Source organism: Sarcophilus harrisii, chromosome 6, assembly GCF_902635505.1.
Source record: "Sarcophilus harrisii chromosome 6, mSarHar1.11, whole genome shotgun sequence".
Classification (NCBI taxonomy): Eukaryota; Metazoa; Chordata; class Mammalia; order Dasyuromorphia; family Dasyuridae; genus Sarcophilus; species Sarcophilus harrisii.
The window spans coordinates 198,232,035-198,259,175 of record NC_045431.1 but is presented as its reverse complement, the minus strand read 5'-3'; the positions used below and the strand labels follow the sequence as shown (position 1 = coordinate 198,259,175).

Sequence of the window (27,141 nt, the reverse complement as noted above, 5' to 3'; positions counted from 1 at the left end):
CATTTTTAAGGGCGGATTTACAAAGCATACCATACTTGGTGCTGGGGATAAAGACTTGGGGGAAAAAAAAAACAGTCTAGTCCCTGCCCTAAGGATCTAACATTCTATTAGTAGGGGATAGGATAGGTACATAGATGAGTGTAATTCACAGTAAGAACTGAAAATGACAAAGGACAAATAAAAAAAAAACACTACAGGTAAATTTGACAAGGAGAAAACACTTACAGCTGGAGAAATCAAGAAAAGCTTTGTGGAAAAGGAGGCACCTGAAGGATGAAAAGAATTCTGATATGAAAGGAAGGCTTTCCAGATGCAAGAAATTGACTGCTTGAGTGCTTGGACGTTGACACGTTGAGTTTAGGGCATAACTAGTCTCCTTCACTTAGAATGTCTAATGTATGAGGGAGAATCATGTGAAATAAAGCTTTAAAGATGGACTAGAACCATATTTGGAGAAGTATGAATGCCTGAAGAGTGGGTACATTATACAAAAGCAGTCATAAGTCACAGCAGGGGAATAACACAGCTAGACCTGAGCATAATTCTTTCAAGGAAAGCCCAAATTTGACATTTGACCAGATCAGAGATTAGATAAGGACAGTTATGTGGTGAATCAGTGACCAAGGCTGGTTGGAGATCAGAGGATGATAGTTGTCTTCAATGTTCTTCCTTTTTCCCCAGTTCCCCGCCCCCACACACACACACATATCTAAACTGCCACTGACTAGCTACTAGGCAATAACAATAATAATAGCACACATTTATGGAGCATTTTAAAGTCTGTAAAGGGCATTGTAAATATTACTTCATTTGATCCTTACCACAGCAACTCTGTGAAGTAAATGCTGCTATTATTCTCATTTTACAGATGAAGACAACTAAGACAGAGGTTAAATTACTTGCTCAGGGTCATATAGCTACCAAGATATCTGAAGTCACATTTGAACTTAGGTCTTCCTGGCTCCAAGTCCAACACTCTAGTCAGTGTCAAGCAGCAGCAAGTCACTTCTATTCTTTGGACCTCGGTTTCTTTGGCCATAAAATGTGCCTGAAGAGCACCAGTCCTGAGGTCAGGAGAATGTAAGTTCAAATCCAGCCTCAGACATTTAATGATTATTAGCTATGTGATCCTGGGCAAGTCACATCTCCAAATACCTTGCCAAACCTGACCCCTCTTCCCCAAATAAGCAAATAACTAAAATGCACTAGAAGATCACTGGAGGCCCTCTCTCCTCTTATCTTCTTTCATTTCTTTCTCCACCTTGACCCTTAATACTGAGAAATTTCCTCACAATTACCCCTAACAAACCCAATCTGCAAAGCTACTGTGTAAAACACTCAATAAATCATAGATGCAAACAATTAAATCTAAACAAATCCTCAGTTGAGACAATCTAAAGTGACCAAATAATTTAAATTGCACCTCAACTAAATTTAATTAAAAGTGATCTGAGATTCAAATTTGCTCTTGAGCTGCTCTGAAATTAAAAATCATGGTCACATAATTTTTTTTTTAAGAAAAAGGGATATAGCCATAAAATGTCCTATTTTATTAAAAGGAGGAAAGAAAAAACGTAGGAAACCAAGCAGTTTACACAGAAGAGAGAGGAAAATAGTAACAGCCCCCAAATGAGGAAGTAAAGCAAGGGAAAGTGAAAAAAATCTGAAGAGACACCAGAAAGGAGGGAATTTTCTTCTCTGTTTTATAGGCCTAGAGCCTGGTGACATTAATGAGAGTTCCATGTGTAAAGCTAAGGGAAATGAAAGCTCAAGTTTACAACTAAAACAGGGATGGCTCTCCCAGCTATTTAGGAATAAGGCCTAGGGATGGCCAAAAATAACTTTGGATTGAGGACCTCACTGTGGTTTTAAATTAAATCTTTTTTGTGACATGGCTATAATTATACATAAGGTGAATTGTCAACCGTTCCATGGCCACTACATATAGAAGAACTAAGGATGCCCAATTTTACTAGACCCCCAAATTTAGGTCTCTTACATATTCCTACCTTAGAAAAAGTAAATCCCAAATTAAATGCTGAAAATAGTTTTTGCAAATATAAACACCTTGCCAACTCACCTAAAGCATTTATTCTTTGTGCAACTATACACATAAAGAATTCATATTGCACATGCAAATTATAGACATATTCAATTGAATTAGCAATTCCAAAAACATAATATGTGCCTTGTAGGAGGCACTAAGATACAAAGAAAAAAAGGCTTACCACCTGCCCTCTAGGAGCTTTGAAATCCAATAGAGAAAGCAGGATATAATCTTTTAAAAATAGCTTATATTTATGCAGGTTTAAAGGTTTATAAGTTGCAAAACACAGTACCTAGAAGAGTAGGTGCTTAATAGATAATTATTTATTTGACTTGATTTTGCATATATTATCTCATTTCAGTCTGGAAACATTCCCGTGAAAGAGGCCCTATTCTCTTCGTTTTCCAGATGAGAAAAAAGCTGAGTAAGATGAGTAAGGAGACATAGCTAGTATCTGAAGCAAAATATGAACCCAGGTCTTCCTTGTTCCATAGGCAACACTATAAGCTACATATGCAAGTAGCCATGTGACATGTTAGACAATGACTAATTGCATATGAGAAGTCCAACAGAGAGGCATAAAAGATTAGACTGCTGATGTAGATGTTAGTTAGACCTTGAAGGAAGGAAATGATATTAATATAGGCAGAAATGGGGGTGAGAGGAAGCTAGATGGCACAGGAGATAGAATGGGAAAGTTAGGAATACCTGAGTTCAAATCTTCCCACAGATACAAGCTGCATGACCTTGGGCATAAATTATTTCACTTCTCTCAGCCTTAATTTCCTAATCTATAAAATGGGGATAATAGCAGCCCTTACAGGAACAGATTGTTGTAAGGACCAAATAAGATATATATATATATATATATATATATATATATATATATATATATATAAAGTGCATTGTAAATCTTAAACCTATATAAATTGTCATTATTATTTATATAGCATTCATCTGTCCATCTGTCATCATTATCATTATTCAAATATTCCAAGGAAGGGTGTGATATGCTCCCTTCATATCTCCCTTCATGCTCCCTCAAGGCATAAAAATAGAAAAGATCAAGATAAAATCAAGGAATAGGAATCGTGATTATTCCAGTTTGATTGGAATATAAAATGTGTGAAATCAGGCAAGAAAGATAGACTACAAAGACTTGGAATACTAAAGTTAAAAAAGAGTTGATTGTTTTTATTAAATAGTGGTGGAGAGTCACTGATGGTTTTTGAATAGATGAAAGATGGGATCAGGTCTGCTCATTAGGAAGATGAGTGAAGTGGTGGAGGATGAATGACCTGACAACTCTCCCAACCCCCAGCCCAAGCTGGAAGTAATTCTTTATTCATCTGATATCAGTTCAATTAAAAGTAATTCAACAAACACTCATTAAGCACATACTGCGTCAGCCCTGATCAATCAACATTGTGCTGAGTGCCAGGTATCACATTTTAGGATGCTACTGATAAGCAGGAGAGTGTTAATCAGATGGGCAACCAGGATGATGAAAAGCCTCAAGTTTAAGCCATATAGAAACTGGTTAAAGGAACTAGAGCTGGAGAAGGTTCAGTCTTAAAGAATTTGTAAGACCTTCAGGGATTTGAAGGGTTATTATGTAAAAGAAAAAATAGATTGCTCTTTGTTCATACATGGTAGGACTAGAAACAATAGACTAAGGTTATAGAAAGGTTTTAGACTTGACATAAGTAAAAACTTCCTGACAATATAGCTATACCAGAATGGAATGGGCTGCTCTGGGAAGGAATAGACTTATTGGAGCTTTTTATTGGAGCTTACTTGATAAGCATTCAGGTCATATGCCAGAGAGAGGATTCTTGTTTAGGTATGGATTGGACTAGATGGTTCCTAAGTGGAAAGACTGCTGAATTTTGAATTAGAAGACATGAATTTAGAATCCCAGTTCTATCACTTAGTATCTGTATAACCTGAGCAAATTACTACAATTCTCTGAGCATCAATTTCCTCACCTAAAAAACTGGGTTTAGATATGTTCTACAATCCTTTCCAGTTCTAAAATGATGATCCTATGATTCCTTCAAATTGTGCTCTTTTGTGAGGCCATAAAATAATCTAGGCAAAACATCAGAAAGGCCTGGAATGATGGTCTTGTGGGTCAAGATGTCAGAAAAAAATGGAAGGAACTGGAGAGGAAAAATGGTTGATCCAAGCAAGAAATATATAGGATCATAGAGTTAGAGCTCTCAGGGGCTCTAGAGATCATTAATTCCAATCTACTCACTTTACAGATGAGGAAACTGAAGTTTGGAGAATTTAAATGACTTGCCCAGGATCACACAATAAGTGTGAGAGGAAAGATTTGAACCCAGATCTTCCTAACTTCAAGATCTACTACTATGTGGGACACTAATGCATTGCTGGTGGAATTCTGAAATGATCCAACTATTCTGGAACTACTCAAAGTACTATCAAACTGTGCATACCCTTTGATCCACCGGTGTCTCTATTGGGCATATATCCCAAAGAGATTATAAAAAATGGAAATGGACCCATTCGTGCAAAAATGTTTGTGGCAGCCCTTTTTGTAATGACAAGGAACTGAAAACTGAGTGGATAACCATCAACTGGGGAATAAATAAGTTAAAATATATGAATGTTATGGGATATTATTGTTCTATAAGAAACAATCAGCAGGGTAATTTTAGAAAGACCTGGACACATGAACTGATGCTAAGTGAAGTAAGCAGAACCAGGAGATCATAGTACACAGTAACAACAGTATTATGTGATGATCAATTCTGATGAACTTGACTTTTTTCAAAAATGAAATGTTTCAAGGCAATTCAAATAAACTTGTGATAGAAAGTGACATCTGCATCTGGAGAGAAAACTATAGAGACTGAACATGGATCAAAGCATAGTATTTTCATCTTTATTGTTTATTTGATTGCTTCCCCTCCCACCCTGCTTATGTTTTTTCCCCTTTCTCATGTTTTTTTTTCCCTTTTGATTTAATTTTTCTTGAAAATCATGACAAATATGGAAATGTTTAGAAGAATTGCACATATTTAACCTATATCAGATTTCTTGCTATATTGGGGAGGAGAGAAGAAGAAAGAGGGAGAAAAATTTGCAACACAAGGTTTTACAAAGGTGAATGTTGAAAACTATCTTTGCATGTGTTTGGGAAAATAAAAAACTATTGAAAATAAAAAAAAACTTACTACTTACTGATACTACTATAGCAGAAACTATATCAGAAGCAAATGCACAAAGTATCTGCCTTTATTATTTACCATATATTTGTTACATTCCATATACCACGCAATATTCTCTGAACATCTTTGGCTGGATACAAAGCCCTTCAAATAAAAAGCAGAAGGGTCTGATTGTCCTCAGAGAAGCTGACAATTTTTTTTAACACTGGATAGCAGAGCAACATTATTTGTGGGACAAGCAGCCCATGCAAAGAAGAATTAAAGAGAACTTTGTATATAAGTTTGGATACTCTAGAATTAAAGCATTCTCTTTTTTAATAGTATAAAAGTGTTTTTTATAATAGTATTTTTTATTTTTCAAAATACATACAAAGATATTTTTCAACATTCACCCTTGCAAAACCTTGTGTTCTAAATTGTTCTCCCTCCCTTCCCATCTCCCCCTCTTAGACAGCAAGTAATCCAATAAATGTTAAACATGTGCAATTATTATACATAATTACACATCTATCATACGTATGCACAAGAAAAATCAGAGCAAAAAGAAAAAAATAAGAAAGAAAAACAAACAAGCAAGCAAACAACAAAAAAAGGTGAAAATACTGTGTTTTGATCCACATTCAATGCCCATAGTCCTCTCTCTGGATGCAGATGGCTCTCTCCATCACAAGTCTATTGGAACTGACCTGAATCTCCTCATTGTTGAAAAGAGTCAAGCCCACCACAGTTGATCATCACATAATCTTGTTATTGCTGTAAATGTTCTCTTGGTTCTTCTCACTTCACTCAGCATCAGTTCATTTAAGTCCCCCCAGGCCTTTCTGAAATCATCCTGCTGATCATTTCTTATAGAACAATAATATTCCATAACATTCATATACCACAATTTATTCAGTCATTCTCCAACTAATGGATATCCACTCAGTTTCCAGTTCTTTGCCACTACAAAAAAGGCTGCTACATTTTTGCACATGTGGGTTCTTTTCCCTTTTTAATTATCTTCGTGATTCAGACTCAGTAGAGACACTGCTGGATCAAATGGCATGCACAGTTTGATATCCCTTTGGGCATAGTTCCAAATTGCTCTCTTCACAACTCCACCAACAATGTAGTAGTGTCCCACTTTTCTCACATCTCCTACAACATTATCATTATCTTTTTCTGTCAGCTTAGCCAATCTGAAAGGTGTAAAATGATATTTCAGAGTTGTCTCAATTTGCATTTTTCTAATCAATAGTGATTCAGAGCATGACTAGAAATGGATTTAATTTCTTTGTCTGAAAATTGTCTGTAAAACATTCTTTAAAAAAATAAAAACAAGTACACAGTCCATCTATTTTAGGAAATATTATTGTCATAAAAATGGACAACTAAGAAACTGAAAGATATTAAAATCTCTACAGATTATATATTTTCAGCCTTCAAAAGCTCTCTGAAATTTAGTTAATAGATGTGCCTGGGCCCCATATTAATATAGCTTAATATCCAGCTATTATACTGCCTCCAGATTTAAATGTTTGTTCCTTTTTGTTCTTATTAAAGAACTCATTTTACAACTTTAAAGAAAAATGTCCTCTGGACCAAAAAATATGTATTATCGCTAACAGTGATATTTTTAAACTACTTAATAGAATTGTTCTATGCTGTCTTTTTTTTTTCCTTTCCTCCTTTTCTCAACACTGAAGTCTCTATTGCCTTCTAATTTTCATCAGTGTTTTGTGGCATTATCAACACAGCAGGGCTCCTGCTAGTTAGGACCTGGTGAGGAAAATGATAGAAAAATCCGGAAGGAGAGAGAGACTCTGCAGTAGCTTAGAGTTTCTCCCAGCCGTGGCCATGCTTAGACTCTTTTCTCTGGGTGGGGAGGGAGAGAAATGGGAAGGGGAAGGAAATCTGGAATAGGGAGAAGAGGTTAGGCCCAGGAGTTTAATTGACTTCTCCTCCATCACCAACATCATTTGATAAACTTCAGAGGCTTTTCATTAATTCAAGGATCCAATATAAAATCTCACGTATGGCATTTAAAGTCTTTTACAACATGACCCTTTCCTACCTTTCTAGACTTCCTTTGTGTCACTGTATTTTATATATTCTATAATCCAGAGTCATTGATCTTGTTGTTCCTCACACATAATCCAACTCAGTGCCTTTTCATTGTCTGTATCCCTTATTTCTTCCCCTCCATCTCCTGCCCTTGGTCTTCTTTCAAAACTCAACTCAGATTCTGTCTTTTACAAAAGGCTTTTCCTAATTTCTCAGTCACCACAACACTTAACCTCACTAGGACTTTACTGCTACAAATACCTTCCCATATAATATAATATAATATAATATAATATAATATAATATAATATATACATATATATATATATATCTTGTATGTATGCAGATATAATTGGACATCATATACTCCAGCAAATCATGCTCTACTTGCGGACAGGACCCTATGATAACCTTTCTTTGTTTCCTCAATGCTTTGCAATACCTAGTACATAGTAAGCAATTAATAAATGCTTTCTTGACTGATAGACATGGCCATTTTCCCACATACCCTTTGCTTTAGTGACACTGACCTCCTAAATTGTTGCTCAAATAAGGCCCTCCATTTCTCAGCTGTGGCTTTTGCCCATGCCTAGAATTCTCTTCCTCCTCCTTTCTGCCTCCTGGCCTCCCTGACTTCCTTCAAGTCCCACCTAAAACTTCATCTTCTACACAAACTCTATCCAAATCCCTCTTAATTCTAGGGTCTTCCCCATGTTGATTATTTTTCCCGTGTATGTAGTTTGTTTGTACTAAGTTGTCTGCATCAAAAGAAAGATTGGCAGAGTAAAGGTAAAAATAGTAATCATGTTATACAAATGAGGCACACAAGAAGAATAGATAGAGGCAATAGAGGGGGAGGAGGGCTCATAGTTCTGAAAACCTGCTCACATTGGGAACTGGTTCAACAGGAAATACTACATATATATCATGAAGGGAATAGTACCCTCCAAAATCCATAAAGAAATAAGAAAGGAGGGATAGATGGAGGGGAAAGCAAAGGGTCAGGGAAGAAGACAAGGAATGGATCCATGGTTGGGGGGAGGCTAAGTAATAGTAAGCCAATTTTGTGGAGCAGAATTTAATGAGTCAATAAGGTTAGGAAAGATGTGTGTATCTGGGATATGTGTGTGTATATGAGTATATATGTATATATCTACATATGTATACAAAAATATTTGCTTGAGAGTAGGGGGATGAAAGGGAGACATGTATCTGTCTATGTGTGTGTGTATGTGTATGTATATATCTACATATGTACATATAAATATATCCTTTCTTAACTCTAACTTGCTTGGGGTTGGTGGGGACCTGAAAAGGGGAAAAAGAATAAAGTAAATAAGGTGTGCAGCAGAGAACAAAAGAACAATTTACAAGGAAGTAAAGAAAAGACAAACACTAATGAATTTCTTCTATTAATATATATATGTACAATTTCTTAAATTAGTATTTGTAGTCATATATTTCAAATCCTCCCTGATAGTCTCCCGGGCACCTGATAATGTTCTCTTTTATTTTGTTTCATTTTGTTTTCTATTGCTTTTCTGTTTTTCTTTTTTGCTTATTCCATTTCTTCAAATAAAATAAATTTGGAGAAATAGCTAGATGGTGCAGTGGGTAGAGCACCAACTCTGAAGTCAGGAGGACCTGAGTTCAAATTTGGCCTCAGACATTTAACATTTCCTAGCTGTGTGATTCTGGGCAAGTCACTTAACCCCAATTGCCTCAGCTAAATGAATGAATGAATGAATGAATGAATGAATGAATGAATTTGGAGAATAAAAACAAAATTGTTTGCATGTTGTCTCCAGCTTTCCAGCACTTAATTAATTCTATCCTGAACACATAGTGGGTGCTTAATAAATGCTTCTTGATTGACTGACAAGTTTCCCTGGCTTCCCTTGAGTTAGTTCATATGCCCTATTTTCTGGTCCCTTCCAGCTGCTAGTGATTCCCTCTGAGATTATCTTCCATCTACATCTGATTTGTCCCTGGTTTATTTCTAAGTTGTCTCTGCCATTGGAGTGAAAGTTCCTTGAAGGCAGAGACTGAATTTATCTTTCCTGATATCCTTAGAATTTAGAGCAATGCCTCCTATATGTATAGGAGGTCCTGAATAACACATGTTGACTTACCAATTGCTTGACTGACTGACTCATAAAAGAGAAATTCCCTCTAACCCTTTCGCTGATCAACAAGTTGCATGGGACACTCAAGCACCAAAATGAGGGACTCATTATAAGTTAAAGTAGAACTTGAACTCAGATCTTCTTAACTTCCAGGATGACCCACTATCTACACTGTGTCTTTTCATATTCAGAAAACGTTGCCACAAAATATAATTGTGCTATAAAATCACATATATTGGAACTATTCTCTGAAAGTCTTACTTAGTGAGATTTAATTTCCTTGTCCAATAAATTCAAAGTTTTCAGGAATCCAGAGACCCAATAACAGATCCCTATGGCAGAAGGGAGAATGAACAGAGCTCTGAGAAAAGGAATCAGAAAACTAACAGGAACTAGGGGATTCCAGATGACTTAGAAAGGAGGTTGTTTCAGGAAGAAGGTTCTATTCATGAAGAGAGATAGGCAGGATTTTTTGTTGTTGTTGTTTTGGGAGTTTTGTGTTTTTTTTTTTTCAGCAGCAGCAGCAGCAGTATCATTACAATAATAATACTACCTTGAATTTCTTCCAACTAGCTCAAACTACTTTGCCAAATGATCTCATTAATTCTCACAATAACCCTCTCACCAAGAGAGGGGCTATGAATTATACCACTTTTTAAAATGGAGAAGCTGAGCCATGAAGGTAGCATGCCTAAAATCAAACAAGTCCCTGACAGAGTCAAAGCTAGCACCCTGCTCGAGAAATTCCCAGACAAGAGTTCTTTCTTCAGGCCTAGGCTTAACGGCACTCCTCCCCACCACCCAAATAAATAAATAAATGGATTTATAGTGAGACTTGCAAGATATTACCAAATCTCAGCCCTGAGCCTTGGTTCATAAATTAATAAGCTCCCTTTTTCTATGGTTATTTGACGAGATTTGAGAAAAATAATAACTTCTGCTCATTTCTGGTGCCTTTCAAACTCAAATTTGCTCAAGATGTCCCTGACCACAAAACGAAGAAAGAAAAAACCCAGGAGGTTAAGCTACTAGCTAGCAACCACATCACATACACTGACAGACAGCTGTTGCTTCTCTAAAAGTAACAGAATAACAAGGATGTGATATTTCAGTATCTGACCTACTGTATGTTGACAGGGATGTAGAAGAATGTTCCTGCCCCATGTCCAAAGCTCCTCCAAGGGCTGGAGCCACAGACTCGCCCGATGGGTTGTGATTTGCAGTTCCAAGGTGTTTGGACTCAGAATTCAGACCCCTCCCCATCCTGTTTCCTTCTCCAAACATTCTCATGCCTTTGTGGTCTCTTCATTTTGCTACATGGATATTAACTCTAAACGGAACCTTCAAGATTATCTAGTGGAATCCTAGCATTCAACGGAGGAGGAAATAACAATAGCTTACATTACATAGCATAAGTCAACAACATGCTTTGCATATGTTATCCCTTAATAAGCCTCTGAGATAGATGCTATTATTATTCCATTTTACAGATGATGAAACTGAGATGTAGTGAGATTAAAAGACTTGCCATCTAAGACAGGATGCAAACCCAAGTTTTACTAACTCCAAGTTTGAGGTTCTATCCACTAGGCTACATGGCTACTTTTCTTCTCCTCCTGAACACCTTCGTAAAAGTGCAGGAGCAGCTAGCAGTGGATAGAGCATCAGCCCTAAAGTTAGGAGGACCTGAATTCAAATCTGACCTTAGACACTTAACACTTTCTAGCTGTGTGATCCTAGGCAAGTCACTTAAACCCAATTGCCTCAGGAAAAAAAAAAAAAAAAAAAAAAAAGAACATAATTAAGTGCAATGAATTCGTTTCCCATTCCTCCTCCATATTCCCACATGGAACATGCCACAACAAAATTCCCTGTCATCTTACATTTTTTACTTTTTATTAGCCTAAAACCAATCTTAATCCTACTTAGAATACTGAAGGGAACCTCCATATAATTGGAAATAATAACAGTAATATTAGCCAGAATTTATATAACACATTAAGGCTTGCAAAATAATTTATGGCTATTTTAAAAATTTAATCCTTAAGATGACCCTAGGAGGTGGGTTCTAATTATTATCCCCATTTTTACAGATGAGGAAGGAAGGCAGAGAGGCTAAAGAATTTCCCACACAGTGGTGGTAGAAATAAAACTTGAGACAATACCAGATGCACTCATTGACACTGATGTACGGGGACCTGAAAGGTTGGACTTTCAAAAAAAATCACAGATGTAAAGCACCTATACACCCATACCTGACCGTGAGGTCAATAGCAGATGGACAGATAGGACTCCAAAGCCAGGTCCCAGAAGAAGTCAAGCAAGGTTTGTTTGGCACCAATATATTGGAAGGAAGCAATTGCCAATCTAAACACCTAGATATTGCTGCTATTAATTTGTCTTATCCCGAGTAGATGATTCTAGCCTTCTATCCTTATAAAACTGAGAAAGAAAAGGGAAGGGCTTTATCCAAAAAACTCTCAGAGAAGCTATTAGCAGAAGAGTTTTAGAACCATCCTTCGATTAGAGTCATTAATTGAAATTCCAATCTCATGGTCACCAGAAAGCAATATCTGAGGTCTCCCTGTGCCTTATTTTTGGAATAAGATAGATAGATAGATAGATAGATAGATAGATAGATAGATGGATGGATAGATGAATGAATGGATGGATGGACAGAGATAGATATAGATAGATATAGAGAGACAGTGTCTCAAAAGTCTCAGTGCAGTTTTAAGCTTTTAAGATTTCCTAGCTTAGGAAGACTTTTGGGACACTGTATAGAATGAACATTTTACTTCCTTAGCTTCATATTTAAGTACTTGGAAGGATGACCTTAATAATATGGCTATTCCCTGAAATAATGCAGTTTATCCAGAAGTTTACAAGCTTCTTGTCCATGCCCTGCAGTAAATCTTCCAAAGAAGGTACACCCACCAAACTGAGAAATTTCCTCTAGATCTCTTTTTATAATGATGTTATGATATTTTAAGAAAAGTTACCAAATAATTATTTGATCCTCCTCATTAAGCAGTGACCACCTATGGCATTTAGAAATCTTATGTAGTAGAGGAGAGTGTCCTTAACAGTTGAACAGTAGAATATAAATTACTAGAGGATAGAGATTATTTCCTTTCCAGTCTTTGCAACCTCAAAGCCTGTAATAATTATTAAGAATAATAGTAGAAAACATTCATGTAGCTCTTTGAGGTTTGCAAAGCACTTTACAAATATTATTTCATATTATTCTCCCAACCCAGGAAGAGAGGTGATATTATCCCCATTTTATAGATGAAGAAATAGAAACAGGGAGAGGTTAAGTAATTGGCCCAACGTCACAAAGCTAGTAAGGATCTGAGGCCAGATCACCTAACTCAGTTCCTGGAACATACTAGACTCTTTAAAAAAAAATCTTGAATTGAAATTAAATCAACAGCCTAAAGTACTGCAGTGGTATTTTTAAATAATAATAATAATAGAAGCAAAGGAAGACATTGGGAAGTGTTCCGGTTAATCCTCAGAGGATTTATAGATCATGGCCAAGAAGAACTGAGGCTGAAACGGCATTGATAGATTGTGATTTATACCAGAGGCAAGGATATTCATGTGGACCAGATCACAAATCCATCCAAACATGAATAGAGCATGTAAATGTGAGGGACTGAGGCAAATTCAAATTTTGAAATTAAGACTTATGAGGAGTCTTGAGAAATAAAAATTACTTTGGTCTATAGAAAATAGAAAGATGCCTTAATTTAGGATCTTAATATAATTAATGGAAACCATTAGTCTCCTCAGACCAGAGCAAGAGAAAGGGGCTGACAGATTCAGTATTTAAAGAATTTCCTGATAATGAGAGTTTCTAGTCATCTGGTCAGATTTCCAGGGGAGTTTATGGAATCTCCTACTTTTAAGACTTTTAAAACAAGGAAAAGTTCTCATCTGTTTTGAATGGGTTAATATGAGCAGCCCTAAAGAAAAAGAGAATTGAAAAGACATCTTGAAGTCCCTTATAGCCCTTGGGATTCTGTAATTTTTTTTTCAAATTCCTTAAGTCTAGACTCCTATACTGTCCTCTTAGACCCTCAAAGAATACTAATTTCTATTCCTCAGCAAGTTGACAAAGGGTTTCCCTTTACACAAAAACCAAAAACAGATTCAGGTGGACAGAGTTCCTTATCCTACAGAAAAAGCCTAAGAAAGCTGCTAGGGTATATTACAAAGTTGAAAGAAGGAGGGACAATTAGCCCTTTGTAACTGCTTCTGGGCAAGAGCATAAGTTATTCTCTCCTAGTGGAAGATGTTGTTTTACAATTTTACTAGAAGCCCTTAACTGTGACTTGGATTCCCTAAAAGCAAAATAATAGCTTATTCATAGAACAAGAATAATGATTGACATTTCCATGGTGCTTTATGGTTTCCAGAATTTTATATTATATTGTATTGTAATGTATATATATAATAAATACATGTGTGTATATATAATTGCATATACCACAATAAGTCTATGACATAGGTTCTGTAAATATTACTATAGCCATTTTATGGCTATAGAAACTGAGGCTGAGGGAGATTAAGCAATTTGCCCATGATCAAAGGATTAGCAAGTATCACTTTTCCAAGTCTTCAAATCTAACATTATTTCCCCCCCAAACATTAGAAACCTAGTTGCTAAAAGAAAAGAACCTGGAACATTATAAGTGCTCAATCAACATTACTTAAAATAAATTCAAATTTACTCTTTTCCTTTTGATAAAATTTCAGTTTGCTTTCTTTTTTAATGAATTATGCCCTATCCTCGTCATTTAAGAAAGTACAATTCCTTTCATTTTCTTTTTCTAATTTTGGAGAAATAGTTTTTCCCAAAAATGGCAGGAAGTGGAAGATGGGCATCAACCAAGGGGCCTTTCTGTGATCAATAGAGTTAAAATACGGGAACAGAATTCTTATAACATAACGAAAACAAAACTTATTGCACAGAAGCTAGCTCTGATCTTTCCTATTAGCTGATCCCTTCTTCTCTCTTCTACTTTACAGTCTGCCTCTAAGAATCTCTCTTTGCCCAGAGTCCTATAGCCTATATTTTCCCAAACAGAATTCTACCAACCCTATAAAGCTAAGACACAATCCCCACATACAAAAAATTCTATCATTTGTTCATTCTACCACAAAATAATATTGTGGTGCAGTAGTAAATAAATAAATAAAACTTCCCAGTCGGGAACTGGAATTCTGTGTTACCTTGAGCAAATCATATTACCTACCTAGGTCTTAGTTCCCACATCTCTTGAATAAAGGAGTTGGATCAGACAACTTCTCAGGTCACTCCTAGATCTAACTCTGTGATACTCAAGATGAAGAACATAAATAAGAGAACACATAAGCTCCTTGAGGACAGGCACCATTTCTCTTTTTCTCTTTGGTGTTCCCAGAGCCTAGTATAATACATAGCAAAAAGTATACTAAAATAATACAATTCAGTAAATTGAAATATATTCCTCTTATGGATCTTATAATGAAGGATAATCCAGAGCTTCCAGAGACTAAATAAAGTTTTGTTTTGAAAATCACAATATAATTTCTTTTCTCTTCTCTAAGAGACCAGGGATTTATTTTTGGCTTTAAGATATACGTTACATTATTCTGTTCGTCTTCCAATTAATCCAACTACCATATTTACTATTTGTTCTTCTCTCCTACTTAAAACCAAAATAGAAGGAAAGACTAAAATGTGTCTCAATGTGGATACATTATTTAAGCTTAAATTATCTACATTTTACCCTTTCTGTCTCCCTCCTAACAAATTTTGATTTGCTTGCTTTTCAACATACAGATGAAAACTAAAATTTCACCACAGGGAATCAACATTTCTTCTTAGAATTGCTAAGAATCTTAACATTCCTAGAGAATCTTGAGATGGGAATATTTGAAAATACTTCTGAAATTTTCAAGGAGAAAAAAAATTGAGGAAATAAATGGAACATGAGAGAAAAAATCCAAGTTGAAAATGGAACCTCAGTCTATACACTAGACTGACCATTTTGTAATATATACTGAATTGACTATATATTGTATGTGCCTATATTGGATATGCCAATGTTGGAAACTGTTCAGTATTAAATTAGCATGTTTAAACAATAGGTTCCAAAATATGCAAACCTTTAAAAAGCTATAATAATACCACATGATGGCTTTTATTTACATGGTGTTTCCATCCAAAACTCACAGGGCTTTACAGAATACCAGTCACCAGGAAATGAAGCTTGGAATGGATGAAACATACCAGCCAATACCATAGGCATTTTATGAGAGAGAGCAATGTAAGAAAGTATAATAATAATAATAATAAAACACAAAGCATCATAAAGAAGTAAATACAATTGCCAAATGAGAATCTGACACAGAAACCAGGATTGATTCCAAAAGGCACTACTAAATATGAAAGTTTGACTACCAATATTAAGAGACTTCAGTTTTCCCATAGCCCCTATACTTAGCATTTGTCTGTTTTATTCTATCAAACTTTGTCTGATGTTGTGTTATGCTCTGTCAGAAGATGATGGGAGAGAGCAAATCCAGAACAGTTAGTATGAGGATTTCTCTGCAAAGAAGGCTTTGCAAGTTTGGATTTAGATACGAAAATAGCATGAAAAAGTCGACCACATACGTATATCCTCCTTTGCTGAAAGGCAATAGAGGGCACTCAGGAGGCCTTGCCTGGGCATTTTTAAAAGCTGTGTGTTGGGAATCATGTACATAGAAATGAGGATTAAGGAATGTATTCCTATTGTCAAATAAAAGGAACTATGCCTAAGTATACCCTGTTGGTTTATTTTTAATATGGTTTATTAGTTTATAATAGATTCTAATGTTGACAATTAACCCCAGAAAATAATTTACATTCTGTACCACCACCACCCTTCCAAAGACAAATGCCATTTTTTTTGGGGGGGTAAGGAGTAAAATGTGAGTGATATATGAGGGGGTCTCAGAGAAACAAGAAGAGATTCTGAATATAAACAAGCTATCATTCTGGTAAAAGGAAATACAAACAACCAGAATAAAAATAGTTGATGCACAAAAGCCATAATGAGGGGGTAGCTCAAAAAATAACTTCTACTTTGAATGGTTTGGATGAAATACAAATTATCCACAGAAAAGTGTGGACTGGCATAAATGTTTGTACAAAATTATAAGTGTATTTTGAGAAGTATGCAAGAGGCAACCGCCTGCATGATGCACAAGGTCCCAGCAACGCTCTGCCTAAGTGCTAGTGCACAGAGTCCAAACCACTGCATTTTAATTACCATGCAGCCTCAGATATATTGCCTTTGATATGGAAATGTTCTTGTTCTCTCATCTTCACATATGGTCTCATGCACAGAAATCTTTATCTGATTCATAAAAAATAAACTAGAATCCAATCTCAACACCTGACCTCAGTGCTTAGAAGTTTTTTACTAAGCATGGTGTCACTATAAAAAGAATGGCTAATATTGGTGTAAAGTTGGATATTTTGAGCAATGATATTAAGGATTTGCTGTTAAGGACTGAATCAATACTGTATCTCTGAGGTTTGAGGGTTTCATGTTGCCTTATGTTTGACTACCACAGATAGGAGGAATAACAGACCAGCCCCAGTTTGGAGGTGAGAGAGTCAATAGCAGATTTAAATGAGATCCTATCTTCTGACCTCCACCCACAAGGATTCCATGGATATTTTGCCCTAACCATAGTCAAGGAAAGCTCAACACCTAAAAAGCTCCAAATACATCTTCTAGTTTAAGCCAAAAGGCAAATATTAAACTGAGTTGCCCTATCTATCTAAGCAAAATAATTCTCCAAGAGATGGAGTTAACATTTGAGGAGATTAAGTCGTTCACCCTCTTGTACAGAATTGGGAAAATGAGTATACTGCTCCTATAAGTGGATAATTAATATATAATCAGAAGCTTGTCAAAGGAATGAAGTTTCTTGATCAAATGCATATCAAAATAATTGATTTTCAGACCAAAAGTAAAGGACTGAGGAGTAGGCTCTATGTGTGTACATGTGTTTCCTTTTAATGGGACTTATTTTTTCATTTAAAAAAAATGAATCAAGATGAGACATAGACAAGTGGATTTTTTTGTTGTTTTTGTTTTGTTTTGTTTTTAATTTCTCATTTTCACAGTCAATTTGGAGTGATGAGTATAATAGAAGGAAGCCTAACAAGTTCTTATTCTTTTGGAGAGGTGAAGGGAGAGAAAGAAAGGGTGACACTCCTTAAAATAATAATAATGACCCCAAAATGAAAGATCTATTTCTTACCCTAAGAGACAGAGAATTTTTTTAATGCCTTTATTCTTCCTCAAAATTCCTTATCATATCTGTTCACCTTAATATTCAAATAGCCAATGTAGTCTAATGATTTTAAAATCATCAAGATTGATTTTAACATAGAATGATATGACCCACATAACCTCATGACAGTAGATAAACCAGCCCATCTGTAAATGATCTCACTTCAGGTTATCTGTGTTCTATCATTTCTAGTACCTGTCTGTGCCTGATATGGTACTCTCAGACACATTAGTCTGATGGAATGTTTCACCTGACTACAAAAATGCCAATTGATATATGGGCATTTCATACTGTATTTAAACAAATAGCTCTTTGATAAACCAAATTTTCAGGCATCCTCTCTTTTATGCAATGTCTATCCTGTGAAGTTTACAAAGGCTGAAACAAATCTGAATATAATTCTGCTATAGATGCTTTCTTTGGCATGCAAAGGTATTCCAACTCAGAAAAAGAAAAATAGCTTGAAAAAACTAAAAAGTGGAGACACTATAAAAATAGGATGGCAAAAGCTAGTGTGTACTGACTCATTCAAAAGAAGATTCATTTATTCTGTACCTATTGTATTAATTGAAAGAGAATTATTTAAAACTTCTCTGACTCCTTGAATATAAGATAGAGATATATAACAGTTTCATCAATACTAAGTATTCCAGTAGTTCCTAAAGGAGGTCAAACTAGAAAATGCCATAAAACCACAACCATGTCACAAGTATTCATTATTTATATTTTAAAGAAATAACACTTGAAACCATTATTAAGTCCTACATGCTAGTAACAGTAAGCATGCTTCAAAAGTATTTCACTTTTCTGAGAGAAAAAAAATCTGTCATTTTTTGAAACTAATGAAAAAAAATATATAGTAAGTAAGCGATGTTCCCTCCCAACTATATAATTTATTGTAGCTTCAGTCAAAAGGTTCTGGCATCTGATATTCTTTTTTTAAATTTCTGGGTTTTTACCAGAAATTAATGTTTTATAATATAAATATCAAAGAGTGACTATGCAATGTGCAATGATAGAATCGTGTCATCCCCCATCCTCACCCACCCCCACAAAAAACCAGCAAATTTTCCTATATTAAAAAAACCAACAATTTATATCATATGTATATACACATATATAAAGCCTTCCCTTGTCTTCTGTTCAGCAGAACAGTATCTTTAAGACCCGGGTGTACCATTGTGTCTGAAAGAATATGGGGAGAAGGGGGATGGGAGGTGTTACTAAGAGTGAGAAATAGGCAAGAAAGGATGTCAGTTTGCTTAAGGGATTAAGGACCTGGCATTTGATGTCTGCATTTCTGGTCACTGCCTTTACTCATAAACTGCATCCTAACTCCTGGCACATATGCCTTGGAGTTTTTTTACACTGAGCCAAAAACCACCTGAGATCTTCTCTCCTAATTTATTAGACCTTAAAAAGCCTAGTGCCTGTGTTCTCACTTATGCTTAGGAAGACTCACAAGATCATAGACACCACACATATGTATGTATGTATGTATGTATCTTCACCAAGGCAGCTTAGACCACTAGTTAAAAAAAAAAAAAAAAAAAAACTTTTCTTTACTGTTAACTGCAAGACAAAAATAAAAGAAGGGGAGTGATGTTCCTTGATCCTTAAACATATTAAACTACCCTTTTATTTTAATATCAATATTCCTTAGCACCAGAGAGATGGACCAATCGCTCCCGCATTCCGGATGCCTACAGAGGAAAAAAATCTTATGATTTCCCTTTTAAAATGGGGAGGTGGGGATAGAGAACGGCACGGCAGAAAGGGGAGAGAGGCACGCGAACAAACACTAAAGAAATCACTGTAACTTCCATTGTGGGAAGTGTGGCCTAGCCACTTAGGAGGACTCAAGCACGGAGGTAAAGAGCAAGCTAAAGTGTCTTCCTTCTTTCCAAGGTGCCAGCCGTGAATGACCAGCCAAAGGTCACGGTCACGGCTACCGAAAACTACTCCTAGGTCAGACACCTCGCACTGGAAACTGAAGGGGGCGGGGACATGGGCCTGGAGTGAGCCAGGGCCACCAAGCTGGGTAGGGACAATGGGGACAAGCAGCTGCTGTTCCCCCTGTGCCAAGGAGTCTGGGGGTGGGAGTAGGGGGGTTAGGTTAAGGAATGGGGGGAATGAGGACAATGGGAGGAGGGGGAGAAAAGGTTCGAGGCGGATCTCGAGAGCTGAGCTGGTCCCGAGCTCTATCAGCCTTTCTCCTCTCCCCTCCCCCTGGCCCCACACCGGCCGCGCCCGCTCGGCCTCGAGGGGGAAACTTGATGCTGCAATCAGGGCACCGAGATTTACTAGGACAGGGGCCCGCCCGCTCTGGGCGCATCTCCTGGGATGCTCGCCGCGTTTAGCTCGTGCCGGCTTGCCTCTCCAGCCCAGTCAGAAAGGCGTGGAGGGGATTCACTAGGAAGGGAAAAGGGCCGGGAGAGAGCACCACCTAACTCCGGGAACTCGAAATCGGGCCCTCCCCCCAGTCCTCCCCATTCCCTCCGGCTACCTATCCCCTTCCCAGCCGCCCGCCCGACCTGCCTGCGTGAGAGTCCTAAGGCATTAGATACTGGCAGCCCCCTCTCCGGGACCGGCCCGGGCTGGGAGGAAGACCTCCTTCCTGACTGGCTGTTTCGCTTTTTATTTCTTTTCCCTTCTCTTCCGTCTTTTAGATTGCACCGGGCCGAGGTCCGCTGCCCACCCGGCTGTAAGTTAATCTTCTCCTCCCCAGGGCTCTTCCCGGCCCGGGGGTGAGGAGAGTAAGTGGGGGCAGGGCCGGGAAGGAGGAAAGGATGGAAGCGGGCAGGCAACCCTGGCCCAGCTGGTGTCTCCCCTGTCTAGAGCTCCCCTTCCCTGGGCTCAGCGTGTCAGGCTCGGCAAGACCGAACCGGACCTGACCGAAAGGGCCGACCCGAAGTCCCTGCAGCTCTAGCTCGGGGGGCGCAGGGAAATATGTGCTGAGTGCGCAAGCTAATTATATACGTGGCATTTGGGTCCTGGACAGCCCACGGACACCTTACCTTATGAGGAATAGTCAGCCCCAGCAACTGTTCAAAACAAAATGCCATCGCGGGATCAGCTTCGCCCGCGCGGGCCAGCCCGCCCGCCCGCCCGCCCGCCCGGCCGGGGATTGCTTTCCCCCACAGCCTGGCGCACTTAGCGCAAGAATGTGGCCCGAGGAAACAAAGTTGTGGGCAGTGGCAAGGGCCTGGAGAACCGGGCCGGACCCGGCCGAGCCAGGCCGGGAGGCGGGCACAGGAGCCGTGCCTGCCAGGTGGCCCTCTCTCTCCGTGCACTCTGCAGCCCCAGTCGCTGACCTCATTATTTTCCCCTAAAATCCACCTCCTATAAATAGACTAGGTAGTGGGTGGTGGTGGTGTTTTCTTTTTTTTTTTTTCTTTCCCCTTCTTGGTACTAGAATGAAATGCTAGGTATGGTTACTATTTATAATGAGCGGATGATAATGCAAACTGAGACACCCGAAAGAGGGAAGGTGTTCGGGAGTGGGGAGAGACGTCCACACCCCCTCTAGCTAAGCAAGTCCAAAGCCCACAAGGAAACAGAGAGCAACGCCGGCAAAAGCAGCGCGAGTTGGGTAGTACCCTCGTCCCCGGAGCTCGGAGGGCATAGCCGCGGCCGCCGAGAAGCTGGAATGCACTGGGAGTGTACAGTTTACTAGGAAACTGATTGGAGCCTGACAACTCTGCGGGCCCAACACCACCCGCGGCGCCGCGGGGAAAACTAACCGGCGGCAGGGCACTGCCCGGGGGCTCAAACTGGAAGAAGAAAGTAGCCTGGACGGGAAAGAAGTCTAGAGGACAGGATCTCAATCTAGCCCTTCCCAGGCCTCGGGATAATTCTCGTCCTCAAACATAGACCCCCTGAAACATCGGACAATTCTGACAAAATAAAGATTTTCACATGAATTCATGCTCAAATAAGCAAAAAAGCCGGAAACAAATTTCTCTTATCTGCTCCAAACATGTTAATTTTTCTAAACACGCGCGCGCGCGCGCGCGTACACACACACACACACACACACACAGTCTCTCACACACAGTCTCTCACAAACAAAAACTTGACCGGACAGCTCGGGAGAGATCTGACAGCACAGCTAATGCGGCCTCCACGACACCCTTCCTCCTCCCTCCCTCAACCTCGTGCACCCAGGCCGCTGTTCCCCGGCGCCCAGACACAACATCAACAGCCTTTTCACGAGCCATTTCCAATCTCTGGCCAGTCCCAGGAAAGAGAGGGAAAGCAAATCTCCGGGAACGCAGAGTATTCAGCACCCGAGGAACTGAGCTACCCCAGAGTCAGAGCCAGGAGGCCCTACACAATTTAACTCGGCCCTGGAGCATCAGGAGCAGCCCTGGCTAACGCGTGCTACGCTGCAGAAGCCACGGGCAACTGAGCCACCGGCCTTAGTCACCCACAGGGAAATAGAAGAGGAGCCAGGGGTAGTTGGGAAATGCCCCAACCTTTACTACAGTGTGTCGATCCGAATCCCCTTCCCTGACACCACCATACATACACAGCCAGAGTCAGCCACTGTAGAGCTGCCCCCTTCTATAACATCAGCAGTCAGATGTCCTGGAAGGACAAGAATTGAATCAATTCTGCGACTGTTTAGGGTTAGGGTTGTTTATGCCAAGGCGGAGGGGGGAGGAGGGAGATCATGAATGAAATAGCAGAAATTTGGGCAGGGGGCAGGAGGAGGCGGAGGAGAACGAAAGCTGAGAAGAGGCGAAGCAGGCGAGGGACAGGTCGCAAAGGTGTCTAGGCAGCTAAGGTGACTAGGACCACGAGGAAGGTGAGGGTCAATGGGGGAGGCACCCATTTTCTACCGATCCGGGTTTTCCATAAACTCAGGGCAAGCCTGGCTACAGCTCAACGGGAAAGAAAGATATATCCCTTCATACTTTGTATAATAACCGCAAATAGCATCCCAAGTTTACAAACCAAAAACAGAGGGCCGGGGGAGGACGTGGGGGGGTGGGGGGGGAGGAGGTGAGGAAGTAGAGTGATAAGAAGCAGAGAAGCCCAGCCCCTTCCTACCCGGCAAATACTAATGACTTCAGAAAACTGTACCCATGCACGGATGAGGAGAAATATCTCAAAACTTTGAAGGAAAACAAAATCGTTAGGAAACTTATTTTGCATTTAGTCTGCAAGGAGGTGAGGAGGAGGGGAGTTTATTCACAGCTCACCAGGAAAGTCCGATTTGTCCACGTTTGGGTATTGTCTACTTACTTTCGGATCAGCCCCCGGGTAAGGGTTTTTCTTAATTTACGGCTTATGCATTCTTTTAAGGTCGATTTGCGTGACCTCCGGCTACAACTAAGACAGCCCAGAAAGGCTCTGCAGCCGTCAGTCGGCCAAACCTTCAATTAAAACAGCCTTCCCTCCCCCTTCTGCTGGTGTGGATGGATAGGGCTCTCCGGGGGTGGGTCGATGGGTCTGCTTTGTTGAAGCTCGGTTTTAGTTTTGTTGTAGTGGTTGTTTCTGTTTAATATCACGGACCGGGATGTGGTATTAGTTAAAAGTTTCGTAGTCTAACTTTCTCCAAACCTCTGCCTGCAGAGAGATAAGAAGGCTCGACGCCGACAAAGCCCCGGGACGCTGCCCTCTGGTGGGAAAACAAGGCAATACCACCCAGTGGTCCAGTCTGACTCCAGAGTACACACGCATGTATATACAGATATTTCGATAGATACCCCCCACACACACACAAACACACACGGAACTACACACAGAGCTACAGAATCTTCCTCGATTATACACTTGACGCAAACTTTGGTGAAATCACCTACCTCAAACTTCTGGGAGACTTAAAAACCCATCCGCACAGCCACCTGACCTCTTTTCCATATCATTTGTATTGATCTATTTCATATGTATATAAACAAATGTTTGTGGGCAGAGGAAGCGAATGAGGGTTAAGGTGGCCGGAAAGAAAGGACGGATTTCCAGACGGATACTTAGGATGGCGATAATTGCTTTCTGTTTTCAAACGTTGCTCGCTCTTCCCTCTGTCCCTGCCCCTTCTCCTTAGTTTCTTAAGCACAGTTATCTACAGCTAGACCATGTGTTTTCTCGCAGCCGCGGATCTTAAGGGGGGGGGGGGGCAGAGCCGGGCCGGGGGGGGGGGGGAGGAGGAGAGGGAGGGAGAGAAGCAGAATAAGAAAGACAGAAGCCCGCCACACCGCATCTGTCACCACCTCCGAAATAGGGCACAACTTTAAGGGAGGGAGATGCGGCAGCCTCCGGGTCCGTGCTGCAGGGAGCCGGAGGAGCCCAGGACCCGCTTTCCCACCCGCCTTCCCCTGCCCCAACTCCGGGTTCCGCGCCGGCCCGGCCCCGCCGCGCTCCCTCCCCCTACCCCCCACAGCCGCCCGCGCCGCCAAAGTCCGGAGACTGAACTGAACCGGAGGGAAGCCTGCCGGCAGCTTCTAGGCTCAGCCTCTCTCCCTGACCCGGCTGCCATCGCTTCCTACTCATCCCACCTCGGGGCCCGGAAAACTAAACCCAGAGCCTCAGGGGAGGCTAGGAAAGACGAGAGTGGGGAGGCGGGCAGCCAGAGCCGCTCGCTCGCGTAGAGGGGCGCTCCGAGGCCCGGCTCGGCCTGGGCTCCCTGTACCCCATCCCCCTCCAGCGCCCCAACAGGTAGCGAGCGCACAAAGAGGCCGCGCTCTCTCTGTCTCTCTCGCTCTTCCTCCCTCGCTAGCTCGCTCGTTCGCTTGCTCCGTCCCGGTTACCTGGGCGGGCTCCAGGATGGTACCGCACCGGAGGGCTCCTTGTGCGCTGCGCCTCGGAAGTAAATGGCATTAAAGAAAAGGGGAAAGATACAAATAAAAAATAAAAAGGAAAAAAAAAAAAGGAAAGGGGGGATCGATGCTAAGTCAATTAGGCACACGCCCGGGGTGGGGGTGGGGGCAAACAACCCTCCCCCCGCGCCACAGCCAGCCCAGCCCGTTAACTCGAGTCTGCTGGGGGTGTCCGGGCCGGGAGCGGGGCTCACTGGCTGGCAGAAGTTTGAGAGCGGGGTGCCGGGAGGTGGGCGCGGAGCGGGGTTACTAAGGGCTTTTCCCCCTGAAACAAGTGAAGGCGATGGTTAGTGCTGTCAATCTTGGCAATCAATGTGAGCGGCCATGTCGTAAGTATTCAAAGCATTTCCCGTCGTGCAACATCAGAAAGTGAGTGGCCAGGGCATTGATCTGAGAGAGGGAGAGGAGGCAGGGCTCCCCTCCCAGACAACACAGGCAAGATGAGACAAGAGGCAGAGAGGGAGGGAGCGAGCGAGGCAGGCAGGCAGGCAGGCAAGGAGGGAGGGAAAGAGGGAGGGAGGGAGAGAGGGAGAAAGAAAAGAGGGAGGGAGAGAAAGAGAGACTGAGGGAGGCAAAGGGAAAGGAGCCAGCCGGAGAGAGCGAGCAGGGCAGAGAGAGCGGCGGCGAGAGACTGGAGGGGAGAATAAAGAGAAAGAGCGAGGAAACACTAAGTGAGGCGACAAGGAGAAAATTAGAGAGTGAATAGGTGACAAAGACGAAGACGACGTAGGTCCAAGTGGAGTGGGACAGAGTGAGGGGAAAGATTAAGAAGAAAGGGTGATCGGGCAAAAGAAAGACTGCGATAAAGTAGACAAACAGCACGACCGAGAGCGAGGAAGGCAAACGTTCAATTGAAGGAGAGGGAGAAGGTGGGCAAAAAGAAAGAACAGCTGAAGTATAAGGCAGGAGATGCCCAGACAGCGAAAAGTTTAAGGAGGGGGGCTGGAAACAAAGTAAAAGGTGCGGGAAACAAGTAGGAAGAGAGATTAAGAAAGAAGGGCAAGTGGTGAGAAATAGATGGGACCTGACAAAAAGAAAAATAAATCATGAGAGGAAAAAAGGAGAGAAGGGGCATGTAGTGAAAGAAAAAGGGGGGAGAAAAGGAGCAAAGAGGAGAGAAGAGGTCAAAGGGGGGAGAGGAGCAAGGAAAAAGTAGTCAAAAATCGAAAAGAAAAAATAAGGAGGTTGAAAAAGGGGAAGGAGATAAAAGACTAGAAAGAAGCCAGTCAGAGAGAAAGAAAAGCAGGAAAGAAAAAGAAAGAAAGAAATGGGAAGCAGGAAGGGAATGAAATGCCAGTAAGAGGGATAGAAGTAGATAAGAAAAAAGAAAGATGGAAAGGATGAGGGAGAGAAAAACAAAAAGTGAAGGAGGAATTGATGGAAGATAAATCTAACTATGGGCAGAGCACGAATCTTCATAGGTTAAGAAATTGTACCCTGCCCTCTAGAAGCTTACAGGCTAAATTTAATTTCACAATATACATGCACAAAATATAATAAAAAATTATTGTAAGTATTATGGTAACAACAGAACAATAGCTTAATACATAACAGTGTGTACATGTTTTATTCTGTGTGGGTTATGTAGATAATACACATACCTTATTTTAATTTTCTAAGCAGAAGATTTTTGGGAGGGAATAAAATAACAGTCTGCTAGCAGAGAGCCTGTGGGAGGTAGAGAGGGTGTTTCAATTAGAGTAAGTAAAAACAATTGAGTCTGGTGTAGGAAAATTAAGGCCCCTTTGGGTGGATCTCAGGGAACCTGAAAAAGAAACAAAGAAGTGAGGGAAAATAACATACCCTGGGAAAGGGGAAACAGGGATCTGATCTGTGAGCAAAAGGAGAAGCCCCAAGAAGGATAAGTAGGAAAGGTGACAATCAAAGTGAAAAAGATAATTAGAAACTTCAAAGGCTGGACTGACTCTGGAAAAACTGTGCCACAAATAGGAAAGTGGTAGTAATCTAGAGCCAAGGCAATGGCACATCTAACAAATGAAGCTAAGACCAGGAAGAATCAAAGATGAGATAAAGTTTTGGAAAGTTGGGCCTCAAGTCATAGAGGCTTTGAAGAAGGAGATAGTATTTCTTTGTTTAACTTGATATATATATATATATATATATATATATATATATATATATATTTTAAACCATACAGATAGAACTAAATATAAAATGGACTTCAGGCAGAAAAGAAGGATTCATATGAATGGTAACACAAGACTAACACTGTAGGTAAAATCACCAAGATATCAGCAATGAAGGAGAAGCAGTAGGAAGAAGAACAAGACAGAGTTTGCTTCTTCACCTTAGAAGAAAAATCACAGAGGCAGGAAGATAAGACAGAAGATAGAACAGGCAAAAAGCTTAAATGATTGTTTCACATTTCCCTGAGACTGAATGCAGGAGATGATAAAGGAAAGGAGCCTAAGAAATGGAACCCTGAATATGGCAGGAAGAGTGAAAAGAGATGGAAGGAGTTCAGAAAAAATGAAGCAAGTTGTTGGTGAAGGAAGGAGCAGCACAGGGAAAGTTCAGCTGGCTGGTGATCATTTTAGTTT

The 27,141-nt window shown here is 40.3% G+C and overlaps 1 protein-coding gene across 2 annotated transcripts in view; it reads right to left on the bottom strand.

Annotated features, from left to right (window-relative positions):
• SOX6 (SRY-box transcription factor 6) overlaps positions 1-25,007 on the bottom strand; it is a 633,323-nt gene extending 608,316 nt beyond the window's left edge. For both annotated transcript variants that reach the window (XM_031942052.1, XM_031942057.1), the window contains exon 1: positions 24,512-25,007. The gene's annotated coding sequence lies outside the window, so the exon portion shown is untranslated. The remainder of the gene's footprint in view (positions 1-24,511) is intronic.
• Between the last annotated feature and the right edge of the window lie 2,134 nt (positions 25,008-27,141).